The sequence below is a fragment of the Chaetodon trifascialis genome, chromosome 11, assembly GCF_039877785.1.
Source record: "Chaetodon trifascialis isolate fChaTrf1 chromosome 11, fChaTrf1.hap1, whole genome shotgun sequence".
Taxonomy (NCBI): domain Eukaryota; kingdom Metazoa; phylum Chordata; class Actinopteri; order Chaetodontiformes; family Chaetodontidae; genus Chaetodon; species Chaetodon trifascialis.
The window spans coordinates 10,988,803-11,003,732 of NC_092066.1; the positions used below are offsets into that span (position 1 = coordinate 10,988,803).

A 14,930-nucleotide genomic window follows, 5' to 3' on the forward strand; every position below is an offset into this window, starting at 1 on the left:
TCATCACATGAAGACAAACAGCAGCAAACCCTTTCCGCTTTCCCCATCTGATTCGATGCTAAACTTAAACTTTCTGTGTGCAGTGACCATAAAGCTGAATGTAATCGTACAGAGCAGCTACAAGAAGAGTGCAGATTTCTTTCTCTCTGTTAACAAGGCGCTGATATATGGAAAACTTCTTATTAAAGTCAAATGCTTCTCATGAAAGGTGAATTTCTTATCACCTTGGTGCATTCTGCATGTACAAGCTATTTTATTCCAAAAGTCTTTGGGCTTGACCCAGTTAAAACAAGTTTAAAGTCAGCCTCATTATTTGGTGTTTTTAATTAAAAAAAAATACTAATTATCCAGGTGCAAACTGCTGCACACAATCCTGAAATTCCAGCAGGACAGAAACTAGCGTGCTATTTATAGGAGTTGCTTTCAGTAAGGTGTTTTTTGGTAATGAATGGTCTTGCACTTTTTGCACTCTTCTCCTGATGAAACAGCGGATCATCCTCATTTAAATACTGCATCTCGTTGATTTGTCTGAGAAGTTTGGAGAAAACACAGCAGAACTTGTTATTTAACACACAGCACAAGGCAGACAGGGCGTTCATACCAGCCTGGATGCGGGCTGTTGGTAATTAGCATTAGAATCCAGTCCGTGTCCCGGCGGGCTCCGCTCCAGGTTTTGCGTGCAGCCCTCCACAGCCAGCTGCTGCAGAGCAGGGGACCGGTGCGCCGTTTCTCCTCGCCTTGTTTGCCTCCAGTTCGGCTGTAGCTCCGACTGTCTGCGCGGCGTGTGGATGAGACGCAGAGGGAACAACCGGGAGCGCACCGAAAGCCAGACGAAAGAAGTCATATCACCCCTCTTCGGGCTGTGCGTGTGAACCAGGCCGCTGGAGACTTTCAGACAGACTTGACAGTGGGGAAGACGTGCTCGGAGTTTCATTTTGGAGCGAGGCTGGGGCGCATCTCCTTGAAGTGATCCTTTTTTATGCAGTCTAACCGTAGCGCTCCCGTCGGAAGGAGTCTGGGTGCACGCACCAGAGGAGGAGGAAAGAGGGGGGGAGTAACGATCTTTACTTTTGAACAGACCCCTCGCCATGGAGCTGTTCGTCCGGTCCCGGACGTGTTGGCTTGAACAGATACCTGCCACTGGAAAGCCCTCCATCTGCCCGCTGTGAGGAAGAAAGTGGAGCATGCAGCCGAGCCTCAGCCGTCTTTGTGCGACCCGCTGCTTAGTTTCTGGGGGCCTCTTCTGAAAAAGGGAGAGGAGAGGAGGGGGGCTCCTGGTGTTGATCTCAAATTCACACTCCATGCCGGGATCCATATTTTGGCACGGCGTACCCACTGTAAGTAGCCTTTAAAAGCGGATGTTTTGAGTCTTTCGAGGGAGATGTGGGGTTATGCCTCTCTGAATCAATACCATTTATTTACACTCCCAGGATATGATAAGGCAAATGTCAGAAAACGGGCCCACGGGCTCCTCCGGCAGTTTGAAACTGTTGTGCTGGGATCAATACATAGCCCGTAGTATATCATTATGGTATTTTGTAGCGTCTGCAGCCTCCACACTTTTAATTAATATGAAGTTGCTTGGCTGCCAGGACCCTGAATCCAATGTGGATTTCAATATATAAATATTTATATATGTCATTGTCTTTCTACGTCTCTCTCAATATATATATATTTATATATATAAATGAAATCCCACTAAAAGATGCACTCTAGTGCTTGATAAATGGTGTAAAAATGCTTATATTCAAGATGCTTTCAGATGCCGGAGGGATTTTATTTCTTAGGGATTTGTTTAAGGTGAACACTGTGATAAGGAAAGTCCTGGATATGAATGAAAAACACATAAAAAACAAACAAACAAACAGGGGTTGATTTATGAGATATTCAGTGATGATAATCAGCGTGATAACATGGTGAAAAAACAGAGCTCACACAAACATCTCCACCCAGTCCAGGACACCATGGAGCTAAGTAGTTGGATGTCAGTTACTGTCTCCATTTACTTCTCCATTTTGTGGCTATAAAATAAGATCATTTCACAGAGCATGTATAATTCACAGACCTGAGCCAGCCATGTGTGATGATGGGACACACACACACACACACACTCACACACACACACAGTTTTTACAGGCTCAGGGAACCATATCTCATTCTCACGTGAAGCTTTTAGAGATAGGGCTGCATAGACCTCAGCAAGAAACCCCAGGAGAGCTCGGCTGCAATGGACTGAAATATCAAGGTTAAATAACATTTACACAAAATCCATACTGTCAATGCCAAATCAGCATAGTGGTGCAACATTATATAAGCCATACTGACAAGTTAGGGAACTGAGAGCTTCAGCATATACTTATATAACAGCTTTCACACAGGGGAGCATAGATGATGACTTTTTCAAATCCAGTTGTTTTTGGAAATAAAAGCAAACCCAAGCATTCGGCGGTTCAGTTTTGAACTAAGAAAAGTGAAACATTATATAAGCTGTATGCACAGTGTGAAGAAATTGACTTGCCACCACACAAATCCGAGTATATTTTGACCGTGGCGGAGAAGTTTTCCTGTCGTGCCAGCCATTTTGGAGGGATAGAAAAAAAAAAAAGCGAGGGGATGATACTGACATGCCCATCAGTGATCCCTGAAGATGAAAAGGTCATTTTGTTCCCCTGTCAGTGTGCCATAATGGGATGTTTTACTGGTCAGTGTAGATGTTGCACTTTGCAAATCCTCGCTCGGGCTCAGTCTATTTCTTGAAACAAATGCTGGGGACAGTGGATTGTAGGAATTCAAGGAGAGGAGGGAGGGTGGCGGTTGGGGTTGGGCGGTGGGGGACAAATGTTCTGTTGCCTCTTTCTCCACCCCTCCTCCCCCTCTCCACCCTCTCTACCTTCACTCCATCTCTCACCCGCCCCAGACGTGCTGGTTTGGTCCATTTGTCTGCGTTGTCTTGGGAGGAAGTGCCATCTCATCTCACATTGCGCAAATGGTTTCAATGCATGCTAGTGTGAATTCTAGCAGGTTTTTGTAACTGCCAATTTCCATATCAAAGTGTCTGCATTTCAATAGGGAGAACTTGAGCTACCAGCCCCCTTCCTCTAAGCAGTTTTGTTCTGATAGAGTGCCGCTGCTGCTGCTGCTGCTGCTGCTGCTGCTGCTGCTGCTTGGTGGCGGTGGTGGTGGTGGTGGAGGCTCCTGACAAAGATTGCTGGACACTGCAGTTGGTTGTGTGTGTGTGTGTGTGTGAGAAGCGAGTGTTAGTGTTGGAAACAGATTTCGTGTGGATTGGGAGAATTTGTTGGCCATAATCTCGCACCAAAAGCCATGTATTTAGTGGAAATTCTTGGACGCCGCCCAGAGACGTGGTCATGTTAAAAATGTTTCGTCTGTTACAATATTTCCCCCAGCATCTCTCCACGCGAGCATGAAACATCAACAAAGGCCTGCATTTTATTTTCAAGGAGAAAGAGAAGCCACTGTAGCCACGGCGTGAGGGGAGGAGAAAAAAGAAAAAAAGCATAAATAACTCGATGAAAAATCTGTTTACATACTCGACTGGTATTTTGGCCGAAGCAGTCTACGTCAAAAATGGCTCCGGAGTGAATTTACTTTCAAGTGCTTTCTTTCACAATAAATGGTTTAATTCCACATTCAGCGAGGGTAGATGTAAAGACGCAGAGCATTCAAGCTTTGTGAGAGAGCACCTCGCGGAGCCTGATTGTTTTTCTGTCACCGAGATAATATTTATTTCCCATTCCGTGCAGCTGTTGTTTGTCAGTGAAAGAATGCTGAAAGACACTGTTTATTTTGACTGATTTTCCCTCTTTGTCTCGTGATACATGGCCTAATGTTCTCCGCAATTTTAGGTGAGTTCAAGGGAGGAAAAAAAAACGAACGCTCGTTTTGACGAGGCACGAGGAGAAACAAAGAGAAGCAGCGCCTTCTTGGCTTTGTGCATGGCCTTACTTTGGAAGCAGGATCAGCATAGGTTAATAGTGAAAGAAAGTGCAGCACGGAGGCGTTATTACGCAGAGACAGGGAATGGAAATGCCATTGGGAGCACAGAAGGGGTCAGTGGCCCCTTCATGGTCATCCCGCTCCGGGGTAATAGCATGAGCCAACTGCTCCCCAACCTGAGAAGAAAGCTTGCTCCCTCCTCTCCTTCCTTTGTTCGGACAAAATAACATAAAGGAAACTTCGAGAAGAAGGCAGGAGTGGGAGTTTTTCAACCCAGAGAGCAGGAGGGAGGGCAAAAAAAGAGAACTTCACCTGCCATCTTCACTCATGGCGGCCGGGTTTGACAGCTGTCTTGTTCAATTCCTCTGACGTGCTCGCACTGAAAAGTTTGACAAACAAATGGACAGAGAGGGGGGAAAGAGGGAGTGACGCATAATGGTGGATGAGACAGTTTTGATTGGGTTGCTCTTGCGGGAGAAATCCTCCGTTTACATCAGTTACATATAATCAATGTGTGATGTTCAGTGCTTTTTCTCCTGAATGGTGAAATCCTTTTTCTTTCTTTCTTTTTTTTTCCTGTTCACTTCACGCCAGTCTGCGTCCTCTCCTGTTGGTGATTTCCCATGTTTTCCTACAATTGCTGCTGACAAAAGCCCAGAGAACGGGGCTCTCTGCATTGTGTACGTGTAGGAGGAGAGGGCAGGAGCGATAACAACAGCAAGTGTAGTAAGTTTGTCGAGTCAAGCAAAAAAGTGAGAGAGTGGAGTGGAAACCGTGCTGTGGTGTGCTGAGCTGAGCTCGCTTGTTAAAATTATTAAAAAGCTGCTGAAGAGGAGAGGTACATGCATTCTGCTCTGTGGAGGCTGCCGGTGGTTGAGAAATTGGCATCAGTGCTCCTTCTGAGATGGATTTCTTCCTGGGTGAGTGTTGCTGCAAAATGGTGTCGATAGTCGTCTCTGATTCTGAGGGTCCGACTTGAACCTGACGTTTGCCACCGATGCTGTGAAGAGCCCCAGAGCCCCCAAAAAGCTGCACTCTTAGTGTCCATGTTTGGCCATGTTAGCCAGAGGAAGAGGAAGAATACAAAGCAGATGAGCAGGTTTAAAAATACAAAAAAAAAAAGCTAAAAAATTGCATTGTTTATTTAACAAAAGCGCTTTGGGGTGAGTTTCTCATTTGACTGCAAAGGCCCAACATGGCCGTCTGGTGGCTCGCCTCAAAGATAAAGAGACAGATGACTGGAACGAATGATTACGTGTTAGGGTAGTTAACCCGATGGATGGATATGCGGCCTCGCCTGCTCTCGCAGAGAAAACACATCTGAGGGAGGGAAAAAAAATCTCTGTACCGCCACCTCCTGTGTTCAAAATGACAGTTAACTTTCCCCCACTGCTTTAAAATGGATGTTTAATGATCAACAGAGGCATGGAGCTTAGGTCTAGCAGTCACGCTGGCTCTATACGCACTCAACGCCGAGCCTCTGCTCAGAAAGCTACCCCCTCGGTGCTGTTAAAGGACGCTCAAAAGGAGGATGGGTCTTGAGTGACGGATCATCAGAGGTCTCTTACGGAGGGGGTGTGTTAACCCTTTAGTGTGTGTGGATCTTGCCCAGTTGGGGAGCCGTGGGCGGCGTGTGATGGATGTGTCCCGGGTCTTTAGGCTCCATATATCAGAAGATTAGCACTGACCTGTGAGTTGTCTGGGCCGCCCTCAGAGCTTCTTCTTCAGCGCTGGCTTGCATTAGCATACGAGGACACTGCTCTGTCTCAGGGGGATACAAAGATAGTGTTCTTTATTTGGTTCTGACACAGTATGGGTCACAGGAAGTGTGCAGATTGAAGGCTGAAGGCTTTGTGTTGGTGTTAGGTGTATCTGACAGGTCATCTGTCTTCAGCTGAGGAAATGCTTCGCTCTTCCTCAAATTCCTAAACAGGATCATGTAATTGTCCCAGAAATTGAGGTTCAGGCCATGCCTCACTGCAGAAAAACCTCTGCCCGTCCTCCTTTATGGTATTCATGAATCATATAAAAATGTAAATCAGTCGGCTGATGCGGTGTAACGCTGTTATTTCTCATTCTGCATCGGAAAGACTGGAATTGTAACATTGATGTTTTGTTTTCCAAATAAGTCATCTGCGGGGCGTCTGCATGCGAAAGACGGCTCGAATTCGTCTATTAAATGCTTTCACGTAAGCAGCAGAGGTGCGTTCGCTTCCTCAGACACCAGTTATTCACTGCGTCAAAAGGATGAATTCAGTATTTTTGTAAGTTTCGCAGCGGTTTCTCTCAAATGATCATAAAATCCTTGCACATTTAGTTTCTGACCAACGCGCGCATTGCGCTGCCGGCGCTCTTTGTTGTCGTGGCTTTATGCATATGAAGAAAGCTTTTAGCGCAGAGTTTCAGAGAGCCTTTTCTCGTGTTGAGAAAGAGGCGCGGGATCACCTTTAGTCTGCCACCTCTTTGTCTGCCATGTCTAATGGCTATTTGATGCCTGCTTGGTGTCACTTGGTGTCTTGTGATGAAGCCAATGAGTTTTCAAGGTGAGGAGATATTGTCAAAGCCCTTGAATGTTCCCCGGGCTTTGATTGGCAGGCGTTGTCACAGAAGATGAGAAGCGGTGGGAGTCGCACAGCAAAGAGAATCTATTACCTAGGATGGCAAGGCGTGCTTTCACAATGTGTCAGTGCAGTCAGCCATCTTGCTCTCTCTGTCTGCGGAATAGTCCCTCCTCTGCGCAACCAGGGAACAGCTTTCAAGTTTAATTTTGGTGGCTGCCATAAGTAATGTTGTTGATGGCTTTTTTTTTTTCTGGGGTTTCACACTATAATGAATTATCATTTAAAACCGAAAACATTTAAGCGTTCATCAGCAGCAGTGTGTAATCCGCTTTATGATTGCTGGCAGTCAGCATTAAGAGAAATAAAGAGGGCAAAGTATTGCAACGTAAATGACACCCTGCTAAAAAAAAAAGAAAAAAAAGAAGCAATTTTGAACTCAAAATTCAGCTGAGCCCTTGCTTGTTGAGTTTCTGATTTCCTCCATTTCAAAAGCCTCCTGAGAAGCAGAGAGAGACTGCAGGCTCTGAGATGCAGCGAGAGAAGGAACCTTGTTGATCAGCCAAGCAAATCAGATCTTGATATTTGAAGAGTGGAGTTGTGATTGCTAATCACTCCACTGCTGAGCTTTAATTAGGAGGCTCATAAGCATTATGCCATTTCTCAGCAGAGCACAGTCAAGCATCTGATCAACTTAAGAGAACAAATAATTCATTTTATTATTAGTTGTGGCTGCTAGAACAAGCGCTTTGTTTTGTGCTGTAGATGAATGAGTGTTGTATTTTATGTACCAGCGCTGATTAAAAATATTGCAGCAGGACTGTGTTTCATGTGCATTACACACTTTCTTAAATCATAGCTTGACCTTATTAAGGGATAAAACAGACAGAACAGGGCACCGTGCGCGGACGCTTATCAGCAAAGAAAGCCTGAATCTAATCTAAGCTATTTTCTAGGAGATGGTGCTATAATATGGACTGAGCTTACTTTCAGGGGGCAGGTTTTTCTGCTGTGCTCTGAAGACCTTTGTTAGGACATTTTAATTACAGCAGAGCTGGATGTAATTGATCTAGGCTTAGAGGGATTTCACTGTCAATGAGAATAAGCCCGGGCGTTAATACAGCCGAGCGAACGCTTCCACCTCTGTGCTGCAGTCGCTCACACAGGGCCGGCAGAGGGGAGAGGAGATGTGTCTCCTGGTTGACTTTGCCTTAATTCGGCGGGGCGTCCGTCTTTTTTGTGTAATGGTTAAATCAGCCTCGCAGGGCCGTCTGACACAGCGGTGCAGGCGAGCCCTTCTCTGCCTCCACTTCAGCATGCATTGTTGCCACCTGGAGTGTCCTCTTACGGAGCACTTTCTGCATGGTTTCCGTGTTGTCACCCACAATCTTTAAATTTTTATAAGGCTGTTAGATAATGCTTCCCGATGAGGGTGAATTATTGATGGTCTTGTTCGTATGAGTGGGACAGGGCAGGCTTTTAACTCTCTGAGCTACTGGGTCTCTTATCCTGTAACTAAGGGACACCGCACAAACACCCAAAGGAATGATGTACTGCGGGGGGGGGGGGGGGGGGGGGACGGAGGCAGGGGGCTGAAAATAAAATAAAAGAAGCATGCATCCTTTACACTACTGTTGGGCTAAGCCACAGCACAAGGGGAACTTGGCAGGAGAGAAAAGCATTGCATCTACACAAGCCTTTCTGTGTTTTTGAAGCATTGAGGAGTGGTATGGCGGCTGTGTGTTTGTTGCTTATATTTGTTGGTTTATGTGGGATACACACAGCGCTCTGGGTCCGCTATTATATTTTGTAGAGACAAATGTTTCAAGTCATCTATTTTTGTTAACACAGCGGGCTCAGACTGTGACGTGAAGCTGTTTTAAGTTACTTTTTTGGAGCTCGGGTGGACAATTAAACTCGGCAGCGAGGATTGTTTAGGTCAGTTTTAGTGGAAGCGCCATCCCTTCTCTGACTTGGACTGTTGGTCAGTCAAATCAAGCAATACGATTTCACTCTGGGTTCTGGAAACTTGTGACTTTTTGTGTATTTTCTGGCGTTTTAAAGACTAAATGATCAACGGATGAATTGGTAATCAGATCTGTAGTTGCGGCCCTGGTAGAGAGAGTGAACTGGCCAGGTGGTGCAGAGCATTCACAGTTCAAGTGGTTTTGTTGTGGAGGAAAATTGACTCTTTCTGCCTTTGTATTGTTATATCCTTGGTCCAAGGTAGCATAAACAGAATTTCTCAACATATCTTGGAGGACGAAACCACACAGCCAAGAGACTAATTTGTTTTTAAAAGGTGAAACAGAGGTTCAAGCCGCTCCTTCGACCCTGAATGACAAACTGTGAAACGTGCTGCAAACATCGAGTGATTGCCTCAACATATGCACATAGCTGCTTTTCAGTAAATCAGTCCTTAACCGCTAAATGTACACCAGTACACCCTGACAGCTGTCCTGACTCTTATAGCACGCACTTTCATCATTGTTCCAATTCATTCTCTCTGCGCTCGTATACTCCTCCAGTTTGCATCACAATGGAACGAGCAGAGCAAACTCATGGAAATACTGGTAAAGCGTATAATTTAGCAGGCTGAAATTCAGGCACATTGTCCTTTAAGCTTCATTTTAGGTTCCATTTTAACACGTATTTGGAGATGTGCTGTGTTTCAGTGAAAAAGCGCGACACTTGTCCTGTGAATAGCCTTTTGCCAAAATCTCACAGATTTGCTGCATTTAAAACACACAGCTTGGCCGATGTTACACTTCAAGATTGGACCCCCCCTTTTTTTTAACTGATCTAGTTGGTTAGATTTTATGTTTTGTAATTGTGTGGTATTTTTGTCCATTCTGACTTTTTAATGCTCAGGTTGTGACTGCCCTAAAGAAAAGTATGTTTTCAGCTTCTTTCTTTTTTTAAACAGCAGGCATGAGTCTGTCGGCGATGGAGGAAGAGACATTTTAAGCCCACCGGTAAACCTGCAGTGGGTCCATCTTTCAGAATGAAAATGAAGTGTTTCTCGGCTGAATCAGGGGTAGTAAATCTTAAATAATAACCCCGAGACTGTCAAGGTGAAGACAGGAAGAGAACATGAAAGTAATTATGTACAAAGAAACAAGAAAAACAAGTCCAACCAGTTCCCATTTCCCACTGGAAACGCTGCAGATTGATGCCTGTTTGTTGGTTTCCAAAGGAACAGGCAGAGTGGGTGGACAAATTAATAGAAACCAATGCTGAGAATAAATTACTCTGAATTGAAAACAAGCACAAAACCCGTCCAGGCATACAGCGCGTGGATGCATATTAAGTCCATGGCTCATTTCCAACTCAATACAGCCAAATGGTAGAGCTGGGCAATATGGTTAACAGATATTAGCTTGATATTTTAAGCCTTGGTGAATAACTGCATCTCTACGAACAGTTTTTTCCCCAATTAGGGCAGTAATTCAGAATAATCTGCTTGTAATAAATGCTGTTGGATTTGAACAGGCCTGTACAAACAAGCATGTTTTCATTCAAAGTTATAAAGCATTTTTAACCATGTTTTGACAAACAGAATGGAAATTTAAAGTCAAAATAATCTGGTTCTGCATCCAAGCATGCCCCTCCAGGATCTTGGAGAGTTTTCTATGATTATGAACAGCCCAAAATACTTGAAGCAGAACATGGAGGACATCTATGAACTTAGTGTCATTTTCCTGCTGTCTCTCAAACATTCGTAGAATAGTTTTAATGTCTCCTCATTTCCAAATGAGAGTACACACACTGACATTAGCTGCCACCGCTATCGTGTCATCAAGCATTTCTTATTTTCTCTTTTGCTCTTTCCTTAATGGAAATTCAACTAAATTACTGGTTGTGTGTCCTTTTCAAAAGAGGCTAATCACCACTTTTTAAACTGAAATGATGCAACTACCAGTTCCAAACAGATTGCAGATCAGACACGAAAGCTGAAAACAATTTAAGGTGGTATTGGGAGAAGTAATGAATGAAGAAATGATGGCAGCATAGTGCTAGGTAGAGTTTAGTTTTTGACCATGGAACAAAACTTTGCCTTAATAAAAGTCAGATGGCAACAGTTATAATTGAAGCAGTGTGTATCAAAACTTTTATATTAATAGTGGATCAAATGACCATATTTAATGTGACAGGGGCACCGTTTAGCATCTTTCAGCTCATTGTTTCGCTTTTACCGGCCAAACTCCGCTCCAGTCGCTCTTGTAGCATCATTTTTAGCAGGAGCAGGCTGCTCATTCCAGTGAAAAAGCTCTAAAAACCCAGTCCACATCCTGCTCTGAACCGAATGCCATGCAAAGTTAGCTAGCTGGTGAAAACAGTCTAACATGGACTCCCCCAGGAGCCGAAAACAGAGCTTTAAAGGAGAGTGACTGTTGGGTTAACGTTCATCAGGTGGCAGAAACACGACTACAGATGCATGCTAATGTTATTCTGTGTCTGCTGGATGTGTAGATAGGCTGCTGCCTCATAAGTTAACTTTATAAGGTGTTAAAATGCAGAATATGTTGTTTCTGCAGCTATGGGATTAAACCTACAGTACAGAGGATTGGTACAAAAAAGTGGATACTACTAGGATAGATGGGAAACACAATAAAACGGTGAACTCAAAACATCTCTGTAAGACATCCTCAGCCAAATATCATCACCTTTACAAAGCAGGTATTGATGATGGATTTGCCCGTTTGAAAACACTTTCATCCGAGGCCAAATGTCACAGCTGGTTGTGCAAGGCAACTGGAGTAGGAACCAAATACAAGCAGAGGAGGCAGCAGGATGATTCAGGTGGCAGAACCTTGAAAGCAAAAAAGACAAGACAGGAAAGCAACATAGCAGCAAGGATGAACTGACCAGGTGAATGAGAATGTGCTGGTTAACCGCTGAAGGACCGATGAGAGAAGCGAGGACAGGTGAGCAGGGAAGGTCAGGTAACTGCAGGCCTGAGGAGAGGCGGCATGTTCAGCAACGACAGAGCGTTACTGCCACTGCCGTCGAGAATAGCAGAGAACAAATTATTATGAAATCTAATTTGAGTGAAAGAGTGCGAAAGTGTGGCTCCAACACCGCTTTGAGGAAACACGATTGAGTGTGTCCCGGGTGGGCAGATGGGTGGGGCAGTCAGGTGTTGGGCAAAGGGAGGACGCCTGGTGGACAGGAAGAGAATGGCAGTGGTTTGAGGAAGTGGGCATGTGGCCGGAGGGAGAGACAGGCTGAGTGTGACACCAAGAAACACACTTGCAGCTCATTACCTGCTACAATAAGCAAAAGACTGCGAGGCTGACAGAGTAAGACGATGTTAAACATTTCTAGCACCTTTTCCTGCTTTCTGATGGATTTACCTGCAGAAAAAGACAGAATGCGTCTGCTGTCGACTGTGGTCTATAATAGCATTGGCAGCCATCTCGTGGGACTCGTTAGGACTGACGATTACTTGGCAGCATTGTGTAATGGCCAAGGTATATGAGGCAATTTTACAAGACTACAGTAGCTGCACCATGTTTTGCGGTGGTTTCATGAATTAAATCATATTCCTGGAATGGTTTCCCCTGTCACCAGATCTTAACATCATTTAACATCTAGAGAAACCCTGCAGAGCACAGCAAGGAGTCGATTTCCACCTCATTCTGCTCTCACACATCCAGAGACTTTGCTTCTTTGAGAAACTTACACATTTCAGACTTGGAGATACTGTAGTCCTTCGTACCTTCTGTTAGGATCTTGATATTTACATGTTAATTGGTTTTCACTCACTATAGCTTCTCCATATTGATCTTTATGTCCCAGTTTCTTTATAGGTGTTCAGCATAATTGACTCTTCTTATATACTGTTTCATATGTTTATCATGTATTGTGTGAGCGAAAAACATCATTATCATACACTGACTTCTTGACTTTAAGTCTTTTGTGGCATATTGTTATGCCATTTTACAATATTGTGTTGTCCATATCCAATCAAGCTTTGATTAAAAGCCAGGGGAAATGTGCCAAATACCGCAGTTCCACGAATGGCCACTTGAGGCTGGCTCCTCTAAGCGAGTCAATCCCCATAGACCCCCATATTAACATGTCCAACTTGTTCACTGCCAGGTACAAAACAAATGGTTTGGTCTGGCTAATTTTTCCATTCATAACAATCATATGGGGGGAAGAATTTTTACAGAACTTACTGTTGAGATTTTATTAAGGCTTAAAGTTACGCAGCTAGGTTTCAAAAACCAGGCTTTATTCAATCTGCCTCAGCTCCACCTACACTCCACCTCACTCATTTTTGGATTAGTTGGTAGTTTGGCGAAGTCAGGAACTACCAAGATGGTGATGGCTGGAGCCACTGGCGCTGAGCTTCACAATGGCTCGTCAGAAGCCAGTGGGTGGTGTCATGGAGATGACATCCATGTTTTATACAGTCTATGGTGTAAACGCACCATGACTCCTTTGGAAAATGTTTACTGAGTTAATAAATCAAGTGAGAATCCAGACTTTTTTCTCACATGGTGACATACAATCAGACTTCTTTCGTAATAAATCTTAACTTTGTGAAGGTTATTAGTTTTTGTTGAAAAAGAGCTCATTTCAACTTAGTGGTCTTTTTAGCTATTGCTGAAGTCTGAATGTATTTTTCAGTTAGAAAAACATTCTGACATTGATTTCAGCCCGAGTGTAAAGTGATTTGTGCCTTCGTGACTGACGGGTGTGTTTTATAAAATTCTGTATGATCACTGCACCTCTGGGTGCACATTACAGCCCTGAATTCAGGAAAATTAATGCATGTCAGTCACTAAAGACACCGAATGAATAGAGACCACACAAACCGTCCACAGTTGGAATGCAGCCCATGTGCTGACCATGCATACGTAATGCAAAGCAGACAGGATTTTGGACAAAATGTGCTTCAAGTCTAACAAAACTTTCAACTTTCTAATGAATCCATTACAGGAAGGTGATGAAACCAGGAGGATGGATGGATCAATGTATGTGAAGTGAGCCATTGTGGCATAGCATTAAATTGTTTCCAGTTGAAAGAAGCCATATAACTTTAAATAGCTTCTAAAATCAGGATGAAAATGCATTGAGCATGAAATGTAAATGTGGATGTCAGGAAACACATAGCAGCTTGTTCGAGTGATGAAAAATGTCTGGTTAGCAGTTTACATTCTTCTGATAAGAATAAAGTCTCACAGACAGAGACATAACAGCTGTGTGAGACACTTGTGCTGCTGGCAGCTCAGAGTTAGTCGTTGTAGGAGTTACACATGTTTTATCTCAACTTGAGTGGGAACAACCTTTTGACACTTTAGAAATTTTCTTATTTGTGTTCAGTCACAATTGACTGAAATGAGCCAGTGAGAATTGACTTGGTGACAGCGCTGATGTAAAATCTAGGACACGACTTCCAATAAAAGAAATAAAATCACAGTTTTCTTGATCCCAGTGTGACATCCCCAAAAGTTTTTTTAAAGCAACAGTCCTTAATCTGAAGATATTCAGTTTACTATATTGTAAGACAAGAAAAAAATCAACAAATTCTTGATTTTCAGCATTGACATAAGTAATTTTTTGGCATTTTCATGTCAAAAGTCACTTAGTTTTGTCTCTAACAACACAAAACTAAATGTGTTTTTTCGCAGCGTTAAAAAGCTGGAATTTACATTTCATATTTCATAACATGCCATTATTTTGGAAAGCTCAATAACCAATTTGCTAATAATGTGTTAGCTGCCGGATGGATATAAACGTATAAATACAGGAAACGGCACCTCAGACTCCATGTGTGCCCCCACCTCTTCTGAAACCAAATCTACGCCCCCGCATAAGATTCCAAAATTATTTTTCAGTTAAAGCGCCAACTACTTGCTCCTCTCAAGGATTAATAGTGTTTGCATATATTTCCTCGGAAAAAGTAACTGCTCTTGCTTTTGGCAACAAAAATGCCACTTTGTCATTGTACCACTTTGTCATAAGCCCCATTTGGATGGGATTAGATTTATGGTGGGGGGCTGTAATGGAAAATGGAGCATGTCTGTACATTTCAGTCCCGTCAAATCTTGCCATGTCAGTAACTTGTGCAGATTTCAGCGGTCAGCCAAATCTGGGACCTCCCGGGCCTGGCAGGAAAAAGAAACGTAGTCCCATCCGAAATGACAACCCTGAGATCGTTGGCAAATAATGTGTCATTCCCATTTGGGGAGGGAAGCGCTCTGTACGCTCGTCTCGCTTTGACCCCAAACTGAGATCACTGGATGCTCCAGATGCAGCGTTTCTTCTCCTTTGCTGCTTTGTCATTGTTTAAACAAGTTGCTGTCAGTTGCGGAAATTATGTTTGATCATTGTTGTACATTTCTGGTGCGATGGCAGCACATGAATGGAGCTCTGCAACAGCGGAGGCTGATTGCACAGACT

The 14,930-nt window shown here is 43.7% G+C and overlaps 1 protein-coding gene across 7 annotated transcripts in view; it reads left to right on the forward strand.

The window, feature by feature from the left end:
- Window positions 1–726: 726 nt before the first annotated feature.
- Window positions 727–14,930, forward strand: part of LOC139339070 (adhesion G protein-coupled receptor L2-like) — an 85,892-nt gene continuing 71,688 nt past the window's right edge. For all 7 annotated transcript variants that reach the window (XM_070974515.1, XM_070974508.1, XM_070974511.1 and 4 more), the window contains exon 1: window positions 727–1,337. The gene's annotated coding sequence lies outside the window, so the exon portion shown is untranslated. The remainder of the gene's footprint in view (window positions 1,338–14,930) is intronic.